We start from the raw sequence: 18,216 nt of genomic DNA, 5'->3' as shown, positions 1-18,216 counted from the left end.
CAGCCTACATCCTGTATGAAATCTTGCTATCCTTATATAGAAAGAAACTGTGTGGTATAATAAATAGTTGTTTTCAGATAAAAGAATTATTTAAGCAATTATACAAATAACTACATTACCAAATTTCCATCTCTTTTTTCCTGATTCCAACTTATCACTCCCTTGCTCCCACTACCTGCCTTCCCAACCCTTATCCCCAACATACATACCACTCAGGCCAGTGAACTGTGCTCGGCTTCTAAAAATCCTTCAAGGGCTACATGCTGTTTGCATTTCTGTAGTCTACATCATCCTCTACAGCCAACCCTGACCACCCCCATCGTGAAGAGAATGAGAAAATGACATCAGTTGTTTCCACATTAGAGATAATTTACGCAACTTCTTAGTAATAGACAAGGAGGATCAACTCATAGGTTCACTCATTGTATCCTCCATTTATGACTGGTCCCAGCAAAGAGTGGTCTGCTGTTAGGCATCAACGCCAAAGGATTGAGCCTCCTACAGAAGAGGAGCCACGTACCAGTCTCAGCTTGGAGAATTTTCTTCCTGTTTCTGAAAAGCACACCAAAGAATATCATCTAAATATCAAAATGCCATTACTACAGTCAAAGCAACCTGTTTTTGAGGATAATAAAAATACATTTACAAATGTAGACTACGTTTCTACTCCTGTGCTCAGAGCCATGGAATTAAGACAAGGAATCATTTAATATATCTTTAAAGATATAAAAAGAATAACCAAGAAAGGATGCTTAAAACTGCTCGTTATACTAAGGAGAACAATTTAGTTTTCACTTGAAATTTTTAAAAAGAATGTGACCACCAAGAATATATTTTATCTAAAGTTCCAAGGGAGTTCCTGGCGGGTGAAAACAGTTAATGTGCTTGGAAGTTAACCAAAAAGTTTCAAGTCCACCCAGGAGCCTCAGAAGAAAGACCCAGTGATCTACTTCTGAAAACACTACAGGGCGTAGCTCTACTCTAACACACGTGGGTTCACCACGAGTGGGCTTCTTCCACTTAGTAGAATGCATTTGAGATCCATTCATGTTGTTGTGTGTGTCAGTAATTCCTTCCTTTTTGTTGCTCGCTGGTATTCCATTGTGTGGTTGTGCCATAGTTTGTCCATTCGTCCACTGAGGGTTGTTTCGGTTGTTTCCAGTTTTTGGAGATTCTCACACTTTGGTGAAGTGTTGTTTTTATTTTTGTTTTGTTTTACTTTTTGGGAGGTTGTTTATGTTCTTATTACTGGAATATAAGAATTCCTTACGCATTCTTAATAAAATCCTTTATGACTTTAAAAAGAAAATAAGTTGGTAGTCAGGACAACCTAGCCAAAAACAGAGTGAAGCTAAAGAAGATAAAAAGATAGTGGTGTCTAAATGTGTCATCAGAAAAGTGAAAAAACAGGATGAGGTTGGCTAGCTCAGAAACACTGCCAGAACATCAGAAGGAGAAAAGCGAGCAATTTCACAACCTCTCTATTGTTTCCAGCTTCTTACAGTGTTCCAGAAAAGAAGATGTGTGCTTGATAAGAATGATTTATTGAGCAATTATCTGGTTCTGCCCTCAGCTCTCTGGAACTGGGCAGCAGACAGGCCTGGTGAATTATATTTGTGGAGTTCTCCGAAAGAGCTTCCTCTCAAGGATGCACACTTTTCCAGTTAGCCATGAGGCAGCGTCACAAGCAGAATCGGGCTCTCTCCTTATTTAATAAGGTCCACTTTTTTACACAAGGCTTCTATAATTTTGACATTCCCATCTCTGTCCTTGTTCATCTCTTACTGGTTCAGGATTGTATAATCCCCTACCATAACCATTCTGCTTACCTCCAGTCCTGAAGGCCCTTGTTCCGTTTTCACACCTCCCACTGGTCCTTCCTGCTGGTACTAGACTGGACTCGCTCCCTAACCAAATCAGCTCCCTCCATGTGCTACACCATCTCGCCTCCCTCCTCCTCCAGCGATGCTTTCTGGGTTTCCCCATCTCCATCTTGGAAAACACTCAGCAGAGAACATGTATTGGGGCTCTTCTACCATAAGAGGTCTCTTTTGGTTTCGCACCCCGGTATCATGAGTGTCTGTTTACGCTTGTCCTGGCCTGCCTCTTATGACCGCTGTTTGTACTGCTGACAAGCATGGAAGGAAAGATCTGAGGGAAAATTTTGCTTTTGGTTCAGTGATTACTCAGATTAGTGAAGCCTGAGAGTGCCGAGAAGTCTGTTTCAACTAAACATTCTACATTCACCAATGCGGAAGCCAGTCTTGTTTTTCACCTGCTGCCATTTATAGATAACTGGCAGCTTCTAAGCATGAGCTGAACAGCTGGCATCGCCGGCACATAGGTGAAGACAATTACATGAGGAATCCCATCAGGCGATGTTTCAGCAGAATTCTTTTAGCAGTGAATATGTACCAGTATCTTAGATCCACTTTGGCCCATTGTTTATTTTAAAAGTTTTATTCCTGAACTGCTTGGCACATGATCATCCCAGCATTCTTCAGTTCAAAATCTAAGGAAAAACAGGTTCAGGGCCAAGTATTTTCAATCACCAGTGACTGGGTGAGAGGAACCAAACTCATTTCACTTAAGATTGTAACTCAAATTTGTTGGACTCAAATTGGGTCCTCGAAGAGAAAAACCAGCCCTTTAGCCAGTACATTAAAGAAAGCATTTCTCATTTCTATAAAACAACCAGGGAAGGAAAGACCATGCAACAACTGGAAGAGCACTGCAAATACCAGGGTTACCAAGAGTCATCTGGAAACCTTTAAAATAATTTAAAGTGGTGATAGAACAAGTAAGACACTGCACTAGAATTGACGCAGTAATCCTTAACCCTTGAACCTAAAGAACTGTATCTAGTGCCTCTACCAAGGCAATTTTCCATCATTTGATTGATTGGAAATGGGGCTGATAATTTCCTCATTTAAATCATTCATAAAGCACTAAACATATTGACTCCTTGCTGGAATTCTTCTTTTATGAAAAAAAGGAAAACCTTTTTTTTTTTTTAAAGAAATTATTTACAACTCATAAATGGGTCAAGATACCATTGCACTAAATACATCAAAGATAAGCAAAGATGCCAAAGGTATGGTTTTCTCAATTCTTTACAAGGTGGCTAATGCAATTCCAGTAAGTCTTACATTATCAGGAATCAAGCTTCTTAAACATTATCTAAGGACATGGAGAGCAGACAGCTGCCTTAAAAGGGGTGGTTAAGAAAAGATAGAATTCAAAGGTTTGAAAATAAGTGAAAGAGAAGCAAGGTGCTTTGCATCAACAGCGCTGCACATGCACACACAGATACAAAAACAACTAAAAAGTCAAGGACAAAATTAAACAGTAATGATGATTTATAGTAAGATATTCTGAGGCATAAGTCTCAGCACACCAAAAGGAAAATCTTGTTTGCTCAAATTATTTGTTTCTTCTGTCTAATGAATGTAATTCTAATATACAAGCGATAACACTGGCATTTCTTTGAAATGTTGATTCAGTTTAATTATGAAAATCACCAAGGTATTTTCTAGCCGCTGCATCACTCCCTGTACTAAGATTAATCATATCAACATCATTCATTTAATCTTCAAAGAGGAAGCAGTTGTCCACAAAAGCCTTCAAATAGCTTCATTAGTGCAATTTTTCAGTCTCAAACACTTAGCTGGCAGCATATGATTGAGAGTAAAATCATTATATTCATCTATTTCCTAATCTACTTTTTTTTAATGTTTCCACATCTAATGTAGAAATGTATAAATGTAGATTTCTTGCCTTTTCTTTGTTTGGCAAACAGCTCAAAACATGAAGAAAATATGGATTTTGATGAGCAAAATATTTGGTCGCTATGGCTTCAATTCATGAAATTTAATGCAAAGGTGCAGAAATGGTTTATTTCCCCTTTTGGGGTTTATTTAATGTCAAAAGGATTGGATCTTTATACTTTCTTGTCTCTCATAGACAAAGACTTGGAGCATGAGAGACATTGCTTGGTTCAGTCACTAGAATTAAAATAATCTTTGAAAAGAATCATCTCTTTGGTGTTTTACAGTACAAGATGGGATTTATATTTAAAAACTAAAATGATCAACCTCACCTATAATTCTTGACTAAAAGCTACTTTTAGCAGCATCCTTCCCCTTGTAGGAGAATTAATCGTCCCTTGTCTTATTGGAAACCAATAGGTGTCAGAGTTCTATAAAATAACACTCTAACACTTGATACACTGATCAAATCATAGTATCAATCACTAAAAATCATTTCATTTCAATTAAAAACATTCTCAGAGAGACTTAGAGCAGTGTCTAGCACCGGGGCGGGGGGGTGGGGTAGAATAATTTGTAATTACTGTACCTGCTCTGTAGGGTTATAAAATGTGTCAGAAAGCAAAATTTGCTAAGCCCCATCATCAAGAAGCAAAACCTGCTAACTGGCGCTTTAAACTTTGCGTCTTATAAAGGAATGATTTATTTGACTTTTGACTGGTCCACTTGCAGAAATCATTGCATTGCAATATTCAGTGACTGTGCAAGGAGAAAAGAAAGGATAAATCATGCAAAGACAGCCTCCAGTTAATATCTGGCAACCACCTAATGTCAAATTTTAAGGTAAATGAAGGGGAAAACAATGGGGGGTATGTTTGAGGTTTTGGCAAAGGGACCAAGGCTTTTGGTCATGAAAATAGACCATAGCCAGCTGCAAAGATATAATGGCAAAAATTTTGTTTCCACAAATTATACTTAAAAATTTACAACATTAACCTCTTTCATTTTGCTTTAAAAGAAGGCTACGATGGGTTCTTGTGGAACTGAATTCTGGATGATATAACATAATTATAAGGCAAACTATAAAGATGATAATAACTGCAGTTTGAAAAGATCAGTGTTGTCATTGACCCAGCTACGTGTGAAATCACCAGGGTAAAATGCAACTATATGAAAGAGGAGTTTTAAAGAAACTGTATTATTTGCATGTGTTCAGTGTGATGACTGGGGGTTGAGGGGTGGGGAATTTCTTCATTGGTGTATTCATGAAGTTTTATTATATGCTATATATAATATTGGGTGCCCTGGTAGCACAGTGGTTAAGAGCTCAGCTGCTAACCAAAAGGTCGGCAGTTCAAATCCACCAATCACTGCTTAGAAACCCTACGAGGCAGTTCTACTCCGTCCTATAGGCTGGGTATGAGTCGAAATTAACTCAATGGAAACAGGTTTGTTTTTTAGTGTAATATTGTGGTAGACTTTCTAGGAGATAAAAAGATAGAAAAGATAAGCTCCCTTCCCTTGAGAAGTCCTCATTATGTTATAAAGGACAAAAACATAAACATATATTATAAAACAAGGCAATACAAAGTAAGTGACAAAAAAGAGGAAGAACATGCCTGAGAATTCACAAGTAAATGTCTTCCTGGTGGAAGACTGTGAAAAGCTTCTTGCAATGACTGTATCTGGGCTTTGATGCATGGGCAGAAGTTAGAAGGTCAAGATTGGAAGAAAGAAGATTAAATTTTACCATTTAAAATATTTTATCTGCCCTTCCCAAAATTTAATGCATTTTGTATGTCCCCTGCAGAAAATAATAAGATCCCTTTTATTTTCATAAGTGTCAAAGGGGTATTTTTCATTATATAGACAAATAAATTCAAGAAGATTCAATATTTATTCCAGTTGGCATTTCCAAAAGTGAACCTAAAATACCCATTTCAGTGGTTAAAGCCAGACATTTAATCCATATAATTACAAGTGAGATTTAAAATAAAAATAAACCTGAACATGCTATTTAAACATATTCTGGTTAAAAAGAAAAATGGGTGGGAGTGTATCTACTTTTCAAATAACAAAGTAAGTTTATTCCTATCTGTGCAAATTCTGGCTGGAAACAATTTAAAGGAAATGCTTAAAAATCTGAATCATGTCGTTTTGTAGATTTTTTTTTCATTGTTTCTTCTCACTATATATTTTTTTCAATGCCTGTCAGGGAATAGAGGTAGAAATATGCTGATGAACAAAGGTGAATCCCATCAAAACACCTGTGGTAATATAAGAATTCAATTATTAATTAATAGAGGGTAGAAATAAAACAAATAATAGAGCTTACTGAATTCATCTAAGTCAGAAGCACTTCTAACATGCTTCTGGTAATTTCAATTGTCATCTTAAAAGTAAAGAACCTGTCTTGCAGTACTAGATAATATTGGGAAATCAACAAACTAAAATTGTCCCAGGATTAATGAATGTGTATTCCTGTTTGCAAGCATATAAAGGATAAATACTGGTGCCTAGAAAATTATGAAGAGTTCAGGAAGCAAAAATGATCTTATACTAACTAATACGTAACATAGGTCCTCCTCTGAGGCTTTGGAATGTGTCTTGCTAATATAAGAATACACAGTGGCTCTTTTTGACTCTGGGAGTAACTGAGAAGCCTCCTTCACAGAACACTAAGGAGCTTAGAATCACCTTTCTGACCATCTTTTCTGTCTTCTATATATCCTCATAAAATATTTACTGTTCTTCTGAATGACCACTCTGATTATCCTTAGGCTCCTTTCAGATTCCCTGATGATGTCATGGAAATGTTAAACCCATTATGCTAAGTTAGGACCTCCATCTGGAGTGACCTCTTGCTACAAGCTTCCAGGACAGCATGATATTTTTACATAAAAGTTAGTCTTCATTCAAATCCTCCAGGTCGGATCCTGAAAAAACACTGACAGCTCCATCAACCCTAATAAATACTTAACTAAGTCCATGGAAAAAATAATAATACAGTTCTCCCCCCAAAAAAATCCATTACGCATTTACAATTGAGTCATAAAAGTGTCTATTAAATGTACAATTATTTTACCACATATTTATTGGAAAATGAAGCATTTATCCGAATTTACGGGTTTAACCCAAAGGTGGTACATGACATTCCTTTTCATTAAGCTGTTAGGGAAGTGATGAGTGATGGCGCCCAGCACTAATTATCTTTAATGTAGTGTTTCAAATTGATCATGCATAATGCAATTACAAATCATAATTAAATTAATTTATATTGATTTTAGATTTTATAAGTTGCTAATAACTACAGTCTAGTGCATCTATTTCCACAAGCTAACATTAATATTTTCGAGCACTTCTTCCTTTTTACTCCAGTTTTGTTCTCAATAGAAAGTTCAGCAACTTATAACTACTTTATCAAGTGAAAGCTAACTTCAAAATTCTACAGGTAGAAGTTTTGGATATTTAAATAAGGTTTCTCTTATTAGAGAATAAGAAATAATGCCTAACACCTTGTAAACTTAGGATCATCTGAGTTTTAAAAGATAACTATCTCAGAAACATCTAGCCCTCCTCCATCTCCTAACCATCCCACCTGCCACAATTGCCTTCACAGCTGGCTAGTACAGCCTGTGCACTTAAGATTAGCTTCTCAGTATGTGTTCTGATGGGTGACTGACTTGTGAAATCAAAGAAAACCAGTGTAAAATGGCAGAAGTCCTTTCTTCAATATCGCAGGAGACTGGAGAAAAGTCTTGAAACCAAGGGGAAATCCAAGGAAACTTTGCCCACGAAACAAAACCCAGGAAGCTGGGACTTGCCATATACTTCCCTTCTTTTCTCAACCTAGCCACATTTAAGAAACACAGTTCCCTCAGAAATCCCCACATCTGAAGATGATGCTGTGGGAAGAAAGGGGGTGAGACAAGAAAGCAGGTGGATTAATGACCCAGAGAGCCCCAACCACAGTCAGCACCAACACTATGTTGTTCTGTCCTGTGGAGTCCATTCAGACTCACAGTGACCCCATGTGACAGAGTAGAACTGCCCCACAGGTTTCCTAAGCTGTAATCTTTACAGGAGCAGATCCCCAGGTCTTTCTCCCCACAAAACCATTGGGTGGTTCCCATCCACCAACTTTTCTATCTGCAGCCTACCACTTAACAGTTGTTCCATTAGGGCTCCATCAAAGAGCCATGTCTAGCATGTTTTTCTGACAGAAACAAATATTGGCCAAATTTGCCAACTCAGTGTGACCGCTTTTGTCACATACTAATTATTTCTTCACCTCCTCATACGTGAACTGTAAATTCAGCCATAAGCTGGCTTCTGGCAATTCTATTCCAACTCATAATGACCCTACAGGACAGGGTAGAGGTGCTCCAAAGGGTTTCCAAGGCTATAATCTTTACAGAAGCAAAATGCTACAACTTTCTCCACAAGGGTGGCTGGAGGGTTTCAACTGCCAACCAAGAGCTTAACCACTGCACCAACAAACCCAAAAAACTAAAACCCATTCCAGCCCTATAGACAGAGTAGAACTGCCCCCATAGAGTTTCCAGGGAGCAGCTAGTGGATTTGAACTGCCCAACCTTTTGGTTGGCAACCAAGCTCTTACCCACTACAACACTAAAATTTAGGGCTCCTTGAATCCAGTCAAATCAAAAAAGAGATATGATCTGGTCTTTCCACTCTCAGCAAACCTTCCAACTGGGAGTGGAGCTGTGTAGATTATTGCCCTCAAATGGAAGGATGGGCCTAGAGTTGAGGGTTTGGTTTTCAATGGCTTTCTCCAAATTTATTAGAGTCTTAAGGTTCAAATAGAGGAAAATGAGATCGGTTCAGAAACGGAAATGACATGTTTATGAAAAAGGCTCAGAAATTAATATTATAGGTAGAATTTCCTGGGAGGACTGGGCAGTAAAAAGCCCCCAAGAAATTGCGGGTGTACCAGCTCATGGCAAGTTAAGGCAGTAAGTCGGCTTAACACCCAGAAACGGCCTCCGCAGAGGGGTAACTTTGCTGCTCACTGGCGACTCCTCCAGGTCTGCGGGGGTGACGAGTCTATGTAGCAGCGCGCCCCCACACTGAGCCCCCAGCAGAGGAGCGGACTCCTGTTCAGAGGGTCCTGTCAGGGGACACTGCAAGCCGCTGGTGAGAAAGCCTCCCCGCAACCAGCCCTGCCCGGGTAGATGCAGAGCCAGAGCGCCACATCTTTCTCCGGGGTAGCAGCTGGTGGGTTTGAGCGTCTCACCTTTCGGTCAGCAGCCAAGCGCTTAACCACTGCGCCACCAGGGCTTCTTAAGCAAAATTTAGGAACCTCAAACTCAGCGGGTGCCGCCGGGGCGGCGGACTGCGAGGGGCGGGAAGTCAGCGCAGAGAGGTGGGTTAGGGACCCTTCCCCTTTACTGGCCACATTTGGCCTGAAATCTGAATACCGGGAGGAACCAACGCGATGGTTTCAGGTGCAAGCAATCTAGAGCGGCACTTCCCTCTACATGTGTACACACACACACACACACACTCCCTGGGCCTCAGCAAGAAAGTAAAGCGGAATCCAAAATTTGAGCACCTTGCCAAACCCTACTCTCCCTCAGCCAAAGTGGGACCAGTCTACACACTCCCCATATTCGTCAACCCGGCAGGACTTTGTCCATAGGACACGCCTCGCGTTGTGCAGGATCAGTTCATCTGTTCTAGGTTTCTGAGGCCCCATTCTCCCAGTCCCATCACCAACTGACAAAATCAGTTCTCCACTCTGACGTCCAAAGACATCAACGCTCTTTTTAGTCAAGCACTTTGCCACAACTGATGGGGCAACTCTATACAGAGAAACTCTCAAATGGACCACGGTACCTAAGCCAAAGATGTCGGAAAGATCCTTGAATTATAAATGAGTCTTTTCACTAAAAAGTGCTTGAAGGAGAAGGGGTAGGGGAAAAGAGGGGCAAGTATTTTCTGGACTGGAGAATAAGATCCATTCAATCAAACATGGCACATTATTTTCCTTAACTAATAATACTAAGAAGTGGTGATAAGGATTTCCTTGGACTTGAGTCACAGTTTGGCAATAGACTCAACATTGCAGATGTGAGGCTGGAAATGAATTCTCCGGTGTATGCATGCTGTCCCTAGGAATAGGGTGGTGAAGCCCTACCCTCCAGGAATTAGAACACTTTCCGGTTAAAAAAAAAAAAATCAGTAAAAGATTTGTTTTAGGAAAAAAATAATTTTCTGGCTTTAATAAAGTCTTACAATTGAAACTGAATTTAAGTGTTTGTTTGAAAGAAGTGTTTTTCTTTTTTTTTCCTTTTTTTCCCATCTGTATGTGTGACAGACAGTTCAGGTTGTTAAGTTTCAAAGCAGGAATCAGCTTAAAATGCATGGATTCTATTATATGTACAATTTAATCACAAGGTATTTAAAATAGACATTTCCATCTAAAATCCAATCAGAAATCAACACAGTTCCTCCAGGCATTAGACAATCATCTCGATTTTGCATTTGTAAACTGGGAGAAATAAATGTGACTTGTGGAAACCAAGAGGTCAAGTACGGCTGCTCAAATATTTTTCTTACAAAATGACGGATTTATTAGACAAATAAGTAGCCCGGCTGATGCAAAACCCCCAGTGATTGAATTTTGACGTTAAGTCAACAACAACTCGAACTACATCAGTGCTTCAAGATTTAGTTATGATGGTAGAGATTACTGAACAAATAAGAGCCAGAAATGAATACAGATTTCTGAGGCTCTGCCCCTGGCACCCTCTTCTTGACATTCTCCTCCATATGCTCCCCCTGTTCATACTGTATTATAATTAAAGGACTTGCCTATGCCTTTCAAATGGAAAAGAACTTTAAAATAATTAGGCACATTTTCTGTTAAAAAAAATAATAACAGGCTCAGAGAAAAAGCCAACTGAGTTCCATTATAAATTCCTTCGTGGCCTGAAAGTCACCCACCAGCAGGAGGGAGGGGACATGCAGTGAGTGTTTTGGTTTTGGATTTAAAAAAAAAAAAAGTCTTATTTTCATTAAAACTTTCACTAATCTACTCTCCTCTCCCTTTCTTTTAAAACACCATTTTCTAAATGATTTGAGGATTTGGGCCATCTTAGTATCCCATTCGCGGATCCAAAAAAAAAAAAAAAATTAAAGTCACTGCTAAATAATTAAATCGCCTGTAGAATTTCAGAAAGACTCAGATTTCACTTTTCCTGGGTCTTCTCTGGCATTTGGGTAAAGGGCTGCCCCTTCTGTGGGAACTGGCCACGGTGCTGAATATCCTGCGTGAATCTTGCGGGAAGGGGAGGAACAGCAGCTTGTGAAGGCTTCAGAAGAATTACTTATCTTTGCTCATCATGAAAGGGGCTTAAATAATTGAGGGTACATTTAAATACAAAGCAGTTCATTTCTCATCTTTTCTTAGGGAAAAAGACTAATCTGCTCCTACTGTGAAAATCTGCCTTTTACTTTTTCTGTGTGTGACTCCCCTTTTGTAGTGGAAAAACTCAATTCCCAGTTGAGTTTTGTTGAGCCCAGTCAAAGGCTCATTCTTTGCACCCTCTCCTTCCCTTATCTCATGACTTTCAACTATGATTTGGTTCCCTCTAGTTTATCAAACTTCTTCTTTTGTAAGGCATTCAATTTTAAGGGTTTGTCTGATCAAGAGCTTAAGACAATTTCTGCTTGTAGATAGAACTTTGCTTTCCAGGTGTCCAGGCACAGAATAGTGGAGGCAATAAACTGGTACCAGATCTTCATCCTGGATTTATTTAAGTTAAAAAGTAATTCCACTCTGTAAAATAAGTTGTCCATCTGGGCTTCTCTCCCAGTTTGTCATATTCCCCTCCACATATGCATGTACCCGTAATTTCTAAAAATGTTTTCATCAGGCTTGTTTCTAAATCATCTATTGTATTAGTTGTTTTCCCATGTAAATAAACCTGGAAATCCAAAATTGCTAACCTTAAAAGGGCAAAACAATTCACTAAGTAGAAATGAGTGTTTCTTTTTCTTTCTTTCTTTTTTTTTTTTTTTTTTTGGCCATTCCCCAGGATTAAACAGTAAATTGTGCAAATGAAGTCCTTCTACTGGGGAAGGGGATATAGTTCTTTCTTCTTCTTTTTTAATACTGAGTAGGCACTCGGTCGGTTTTTTAGTACTTTTATTCCAGCAGTGCATCTGTTTACAGTTTGCCTGAACTTGTTTCTGATTTATATTTCACTATGCTCTTTAGGATGCAAAATTCCTGTCAAATTAAAGAGGGCTCATGTCTTGTCCGCTTCCAGCAAATCACTTGCAGCACCTAATAAATCCAGCTGGGGTTCCTTCCATAGCCCGATGTTGCTGAAATCATTATTGTCCTGCCTTGTTTCATGTCAGAGGCCTCTTCGCCTCATCTGTCATGAAACCAATTTCACTTTATTTACATCCATTTGCTAGTTTAATTACTGTGCTGATGAATAGCCTGAAGGAATTAAGTTACGAGTCTTTGGAAACCCAAAGCGACAGATATATGGGTTACCTTTTAACTACGGGGAAAGAAATGAAGGCTAGAGGCATGCACCAAAATTTAAAGATAATAAGTGCTTTTCCCTACCCAGCTACTCTTGAAATTCAGGATGATCCTTTCTTTATTTGTTCATCTCCTCCCGGATGGAATACAGTGTTTTAGAATCCTTCAGATTCACAGACTGACTGCCAGTTAAATACAATTCTCTATATTTAAATGCTTTTTAAAATTATTATTAAAGGAGTTATGGATAATTTTCTAACCAAACTAAATAATCTAATGCAGTGGTGTTTTTAATTAAAGGCAACTTTCCCTGTAACTGAGAACTTATTTCTATATAAAAAGAGATGAGCATCTTTGTGAAAGAACATTTAATATATCCAATCTAATATACAGTACAGAGTACTCCATTGGTATACTATAAATAATGTAACATATCTCATTTATATAATTATTGTTTTTACCTTTTAATATATGTGTGAATCGTAAATAAGAACCTTCTGCTGCCTTTCTCTTTTACATGCCCCATGTAATAGAGTGCTATGTGAAGGAGCTCTGGTGGAGCAGTGGTTAACCACTTGGTTGCTAACCAAGAGGTCAGCAGTTCAAACCTACTAGGCGTGGAAACCATCAGTCGCTAGGCGGGAGAAAGATGTGACAGTCTGTTCCCTTAAAGGTTACAGTCTTGGAAATCCTACGTGGCACTTCTACTCTGTCCTGTAGGGTCGCTATAAGTCGGAATCGACTCCACTGCAATGGATGAGTTTATGTTAATGAGTTTGTGGTGGTGAATAATCCATGTTCTCAACTATGTAAGTAGTCAATCATTTGCATATATATTTTTAAAAACCTAAGATCAATAAACTTTTCAGTCATCCCATTATCCTATAAGTACTGTAGTATAAGCATGCAATGACGACTACATTAAAGAGCATTTCCAAGGGTATTCTTTCCTAAATTCTGCCATTAATTATAGATTTTAAATCTTAAAATTGATAATTTTGAAATTCAGTCTTCATGTAATTAATCTTCACAGCTGCCAACTAAAACAATAAGAAAATATGCTGAATTGACTTTCAATTTTTTATTTTCTCTTTGAAGTCCCATCCAGTATAAAGAAAGCACCTTCTAAAATTAAGCAACTACATGTTTTACTTGCATTGCTCTGTTCCTGACATTTTAAAATCTTGCTTTCATTTTTTTCCCTAAAATGGCAAATTCAAGGCACATGAGAAATACATTCAAGAAAGTTAGCTTTTTTTCTTATATACTTAGCATACTTACATGTTTATACCATCACCATGCTGAGTATATAATTACTTCTAAGGTTGTGCAAACTTTCTAAACTATTTAACTGAAAATTATTTGAAATAGTCGATGACAAGAAGGACTTCTAAACAAAATAGAAATGGGAAAGATAGTGTTTTAAATTCTTTCTCATTTTTTCTCCCTCTATGGTTTTTTTTTTTTTTTAAAGAATCACCTAAATGAGACAAATGCTTTTTGCCACTGTATATATTCTGCAGTTTTATTTATCACAGAGTCAGCTTAAAGGAAGAGCTAAAATTTACAATTGGAAGAAATAAGAGTGGTGAAAACTCTTGCATCCATGCAGATATGTATTAATAAATTATATATTCATTACAAATCCTCTAGGTACCTCCCTCCATGCCCCCTAAGCACACATTTTCCCCATTCCCCCTCACTAATTTCAATAAAGCTCCTCTACAAAAGAATGTGCATGACAAAAAACAACCCTATTTGCACCAAAAGAGCCTTGCCTATAAAAGTTTTTTCAGTAAAGGAACCCTAAATATGACCCTCCAGGTAAAATTTCCTTGTATTTCAGTAGAACCAAACAGTATTCTAATTCTTTGGTAGACATTTATGAACCACCTTTAACTTGACAGAAAGGAAAGCTATATTGGCTGAGTCCTCTTTAGATATTTTTATTCACTTATTTTTATACTTTTTTTTTAAGAAAGGAAATAAGGAAGATGAGGCTTTTAAATGCTTTCCCTTTCCCCCTCCCCCATCTCTCTTATTTCTCCCCCTTTGGAAGACCCTCTCCTCCCTCTCTAGCTCTTTTTGATTAATAGATCCATGTGGCTAACGGCCTGACATATGGTGTGCGAAGCAGCTTGAGATGGTACCTTAGGCATCCCCTACGGCCATTAACATATTAGGGGCTTATGTGCAGTCAGACAGTCAGACCTCATCCAGAGCCCAGCGTTTCCAGAAAGGCTGTACCCCAGAGCTCTTTGATAGAGCATTTCAATAATGCACCACTCTTCAATTTTAAGGGAGTCGCTTCTGGTACTGAAGCACTGGGAAAGAGCCAGAATAAAGTTTAGAAATGAGACTCCGTTATATTCAACAACAGTAAAAATTGTGCTTACGTATGTTTGTCTATGGATGTGCGCGTGGAGACACCGCTTCAAGCTCACAAACACACACCAGCTCCTGAGTATTATCAGTAAACAGGCAACGTCAGCTGCCCGGATTTATTTTGTTTAGAGATTTATTTTGTTTAAATTCTTCTTTATACCAAGGATACTAACGCAACAGTACAGTAAAAGTATAGTTAATGATTGAAATGATTCAAAAACAAAACACAACATAATGTTCAAGAAAAAAAAAAAAACCTGTTCTGAACGATGTAGCTTGTTTTTGCCCCCCTTTTTTTTTTTTAGAAGAAATTAAGTGCATTTTTACAACTGTAATCTTAAAACGGGGGATGGGGGGAGGAGAAGAAAACAATGGAAAAATCTTATTTTAAACGCATTTGCCGATCTAATTAATCCCCGGAGAGGTAACCAATTTTACTCCACAAAATCTGAAAGTTTACAAATGGAAAAAAAAAAAAAAAGAGTCTTGACAACTTTGAAAAGTGGGGGGAAAGCCTGCAGGTTAAATTACATAACACACACACACACACACACGCACACACAACCGAGGGAGATGATATTCAAAATCAAAGCCGACATCCCACTTGAAGCTTATTTAATTCACTTTAACGTCGTAACTGAAGCTTGGAATTCGCTTTGACCACGTTCTTCTTCCAGCCTCCTGCTGATAAACCACTGTACCCCTTTTGAACTGTACTCTGGCTGTTTGCTTAGCAAATAAATGCTGTTCCGCCCTATTAAACCTTTTAGGTAGTTTCATCTTCGGATTTCTCAAATTCAGAGCTAATAAGGAGGTGCTTTGATGCTGCCTTACTTTCAAACTATAGCCTCAAGGCGTTAAAATGCTCAAAAAAAAAAAAAAAGGTAAGCGGAAAAGTAAATCGCCAGCAGCAAGGCGCACCCTCCCTTCAAAATCGCTCCTACCCTCTGCAGTGCACTGCCTGGCAACCGAAAATCGCCTGCATTTGGTCTAGTGCAGAACTACGTCCCGTTGGCAGTCTGTGTGGTTCTGAATCGGTGCCACGTTACCGGGGGAGGGAGGATGGCGAGGAGAGAGGAGGCACTGTTAAGTTTAAAAGCCCTGGTAATCCCTTGGGGTAGGAGAAAAGCGGGAGAGAGACAGAAAAGCTTTCCAAAAGTTGGTTCTACGCAAATAAATAGCAGGTGGGAGGTGACGATTAAGAAATGGCAACTTGTTTAAAGCAGCCAGTAAAAAAACTTTTGCATAAAGTGCTTATTTCAAACCTGGAGCTCAGGTTACGCTTTGAAAGGAAGACTCCCGCGCGCGCGCTCCCGTGGGCGCGCTTCCCACACACTTGATTTCTGCCGCGCCTCCCCCTCTCGCTTGATCCCTTGGTTAAATATAAGCAAATGAAACAATTGAAACATATTTGTTTTCTTTTAACCTAAAATGAAAGCGTCTTCCGCTCAAAGGCGTCTCGGTCCGCCTCATTTAGGTACATTATCAGAAGAAATGCAAGCCCCTGGGAGAAACCTCTGCCCAGAGTCAACCATTCTACCTGCTTTTTTAAATGCCTGCATTTCCATTGCTCACTCATAAAACATATTTTAAGATTGCGCGAAGTGCAGGACAATTGAACTGTCTCAGCCCCAGAGCTCCTTATCACATCCTGCTTTTCTTTCTTTTTCTTTCTTCCATCACAACGCTTGGTCAAGTCGCATAAGTGATCAAAATTAACATAAATCATTATTAGTTATTAGGATTTGCTCTAGATTACTCTGTGAATATCGCACCAGCCCCATCTGCCGCCCCTGCTCTCGCAGCAATAGATTGCAGATAAAATAAATGTCCTTACCCCATTAGAAGGTTCCTGTCTTTGTAGCCAAAAGCCAAACAAAAGCAATAAATACCGGGTTTTTTTCTCTCCACTATTCAGCTGTGACTCTTTTCATCAGCTCTTCCTCTAGAAAAGCTCGATAGCTGCCTGAAAATATTGCATTTTATATCACCAAAGGGCGATTAATATTGCATTAACTGTATTTAACATTTTTTAAGCGCGACTAATCTACAATGAGTTAGTTTCTGTAGTAAGTACCAGGGTATCCGAACTACTGCAGACCACTTAAGATATCCGTATAAACGTATTATTTGTCTCACACTTTGTATTTTTTTTATAATGTTAGAGTGTGGCGTGCAATGTTTGAAGTGGAAGAAGCCGTGCTAATGGTCTGTTTAAAGTATTCTGACACTGCCTAGAGACAGCCAGGTCTCTGCCTTCATTAAATGTTTATTGTCAACACTTGGGGGGTGGGGGAGAGACTGGTGTAAGTGAATTTCCACGGCTGGAAACTGTCAACACTTTATTCTGAGCCATGTCTACGAAGTTTGTTACATTATGCTGGACTGAGGCCAAGCGTCAGAGTTACCAAACAAACTTTTGTTTGTAATTAATTTTACCTAATCAGTGCAAGGAGTCTCTCTCTCTGTCTTCTCTCGCCACCCCTCCTCTTGCCACCTCGCCTTCTAGGCTCTTTTTTTAGCCACTTTTCCCTCCTTCTGATCCTATTCTACCAGAGCCCTGGTGGTGCAGTGGTTAAAGCGCTTGGCTGCTAACCAAAAGGTCGGAGGCTCCAACCCACCACCAGCCACTCTGCGGGAGAAAGACGTGGCAGTTTGCTTCCTTAAAGATTTGCTGCCTTGGAAACGCTATGGGGCAAGTCTACTGTCCTACAGGGTGGCTGAGTCACAATGGGAGGCAGTGGGTTTGGTTTTGGTCCTTATTCTCTTCCCTTTCTAAATTTTCGAGCAGAGGCTGCCCGGGCATTCTAGCTTAGGGCCTGGGTGGGATGGGGGGCATTTCAGCCCCACCCCACCGATCCGCTGGACCTGGAGTCTGGTCTCACTGCCCGTGCTTTGCCGGCCGAACTGGAGCTTTTCAGCCTCAGTTTTGCAATCCAGGACTTCACTGAGTTTCTGAGCCCAAAGCCCAGCGGCCAGTCTTCCTCCCGCACTGAGCATGAATCCTTGCTTAACAAATTCAAATAGGTTGCAGAGCTTTGATGCTGTGTCCCTGAAAAACAAAACGAAAGCCAAGATCTTATTCCTCCCAATTCGTTTTTAAAAATGTAAACCCGTTGTGAAAGTTTTGCGGTGTTTAAGGTTTCTCTTGACTTAAGCCAACTGGGGAATAGGAGAGGATATTTTTATCCTGTGTGAGAACTGGTTTGTTCCTTTTTTTTTCTCCAGACGTCCTCAATGGCACTTAAGTGGGTGGGAGGGGACCTCGAGGAGCGCCTAATTTTGAGCCGCGCAACTCAGGCTCGCCTCTAGGAGACTCGACGCGCGCAGCGCGCATGTGCGAACTCGGCTCGCGGCCCGCGCGCTTCGTGCGCGCCGCGTCCGCCCCGCGCTCTGCACTCCCACCCCCCACCGCCGGCCACCCCTGCGCACGCGCGCCGGACGCCGGGGCCTTGGGCCAGTGACCTGAACGCGTAGTCCGCGGCCTAGCGGAATCCCGGTCGGGCGCGCAGGCTGCCGGCTGCCCCGCCGGCCGAACGG

Source organism: Loxodonta africana, chromosome 17 (genome assembly GCF_030014295.1).
Source record: "Loxodonta africana isolate mLoxAfr1 chromosome 17, mLoxAfr1.hap2, whole genome shotgun sequence".
Taxonomy (NCBI): Eukaryota; Metazoa; Chordata; class Mammalia; order Proboscidea; family Elephantidae; genus Loxodonta; species Loxodonta africana.
The sequence above is the reverse complement of the archived record's forward strand: the minus strand, read 5'-3'. Positions refer to the sequence as shown.